Source organism: Neltuma alba, unplaced genomic scaffold, assembly GCF_004799145.2.
Source record: "Neltuma alba isolate B1F8T4 unplaced genomic scaffold, ASM479914v2 tig00011351_pilon, whole genome shotgun sequence".
NCBI lineage: Eukaryota > Viridiplantae > Streptophyta > Magnoliopsida > Fabales > Fabaceae > Neltuma > Neltuma alba.
Genome location: NW_021636051.1, coordinates 1 through 2,500, shown reverse-complemented (window position 1 = coordinate 2,500; position 2,500 = coordinate 1).

Here is a 2,500-nt window from a genome sequence, read left to right as displayed (position 1 = left end):
TGCTTATTGAGCACCCGGTGGGAAAAAGTCCCTTGGCGGATGCCGTTTCGCAACTTGTGTCGGGGATCCCTCTCGGAAAGTTCCGATTGAACACGACGAGCACGTGAGTCCAACCTAGCCCTCGCTTACTGAGCAACCGTGAGGATGCCTTTCCGCTCAGGTTTCGACGGGAAACACACGCTGGGGAGGTCCATGAATCCTTGGTACGCGCCACCATCCATCCCGCTTGCAATCCCACACACTTTTAGGGGCCAATGACGTCGACCCTGGGCACCTCATGCGAAGGATTCCAACCCCGCTCAAGCCTGGCCAAGCAACAAAAGGCTACATCCGAAGGCTACATCGATTGGGTTGCTTGTCCGCCGTCGTCGCGGGGGGGAATACACCGCATGAGGGGCAGTGAATGAGATTCCAAATGGGCCGATGGGGGAGCGCACCAAACGTGCCTCACGAAACGCCCGAGAACATCACCCCTCCACGGTCTTGCTTATTGAGCACCCGGTGGGAAAAAAGTCCCTTGGCGGATGCCGTTTCGCAACTTTGTGTCGGGGATCCCTCTCGGAAAGTTCCGATTGACAACGACGAGCACGTGAGTCCAACCTAGCCCTCGCTTACTGAGCAACCGTGAGGATGCCTTCCGCTCAGGTTTCGACGGGAAAACACACGCTGGGGAGGTCCATGAATCCTTGGTACGCGCCACCATCCATCCCGCTTGCAATCCCACACACTTTTAGGGGCCAATGACGTCGACCCTGGGCACCTCATGCGAAGGATTCCAACCCCGCTCAAGCCTGGCCAAGCAACAAAAGGCTACATCCGAAGGCTACATCGTTGGGTTGCTTTCCGCCGTCGTCGCGAGGGGGGAATACACCGCATGAGGGGCAGTGAATGAGATTCCAAATGGGCCGATGGGGAGCGCACCAAACGTGCCGCACGAAACGCCCGAGAACATCACCCCTCCACGGTCTTGCGTTATTGAGCACCCGGTGGGAAAAAGTCCCTTGGCGGATGCCGTTTCGCAACTTTGTGTCGGGGATCCCTCTCGGAAAGTTCCGATTGAACACGACGAGCACGTGAGTCCAACCTAGCCCTCGCTTACTGAGCAACCGTGAGGATGCCTTTCCGCTCAGGTTTCGACGGGAAAACACACGCTGGGGAGGTCCATGAATCCTTGGTACGCGCCACCATCCATCCCGCTTGCAATCCCACACACTTTTAGGGGCCAATGACGTCGACCCTGGGCACCCTCATGCGAAGGATTCCAACCCCGCTCAAGCCTGGCCAAGCAAAAAAGGCTACCTCGATTTGGGTTGCTTGTCCGCCGTCGTCGCGAGGGGGGAATACACCGCATGAGGGGCAGTGATGAGATTCCAAATGGGCGATGGGGGAGCGCACCAAACGTGCCTCACGAAACGCCCGAGAACATCACCCCTCCACGGTCTTGCTTATTGAGCACCCGGTGGGAAAAAGTCCCTTGGCGGATGCCGTTTCGCACTTTGTGTCGGGGATCCCTCTCGGAAAGTTCCGATTGAACACGACGAGCACGTGAGTCCAACCTAGCCCTCGCTTACTGAGCAACCGTGAGGATGCCTTTCCGCTCAGGTTTCGACGGGAAACACACGCTGGGGAGGTCCATGAATCCTTGGTACGCGCCACCATCCATCCCGCTTGCAATCCCACACACTTCCAGGGGCCTAGATTTTCCGGATCAATGACTTTCACCCCAACCGGCGTGTACGCACCTCATGCGGAGGATTCCAACCGTGCTCAAGCTTGGCCAAGCAACAAAGGCTACATCCGAAGGCTACATCGATTGGGTTTGCTTGTCCGCCATCGTCGCAGGGCGGGAATCCTACGCATGAGGGGCAATGAATGGGATTTCAAATGGGGGATGGGGAACGTACCATCCGAAGGCTACCAAAAGAGTTTCGAGTGCCTCACAAACACGATAGTCCAACCTAGCCCTTGCTTACTGAGCAACCGCGAGGAAAACGCCCCAACGGATGCCTTTCCGCTCGAGTTTCGACGGGAATAGCGTGCAAGGAAGGCCCAAGAACCCCTAGATACGCTCATCCATCCATCCCATTTGAATTCCACACATTTTAAGGGTCGCCGGAAAAGTCGCCGGAAAATTCGCCGGCGGCCGCCGCCGCCGCCACACCGCCGGAAGGGGGTCGACGTTTTGGGAGGGACACCCCATGGACTTGCTCACACCTTGATCTTGTCTATTGGGAGGGGCATACATGTGGTGGTGTGAGCAAGGCCATGGGGAGGGGGGTTGGGGTGCCCCCCTATATATGCAAAATGAGCCTTTTCCCAGTGCCACGAACAGACATACTTTTTCGTGAGATGACAACCTCCGTTTGAGGGACCTAGAGATCGTATTTTTGCGCGATTTTTTGCAGCATTCCTTGGCATCATATAGGATGCTTCCTGCCAAGTTTCATAATTTTTTTGACAACCATAGAATATTTTTGAAATTTTTTAGTGTTTCACATAG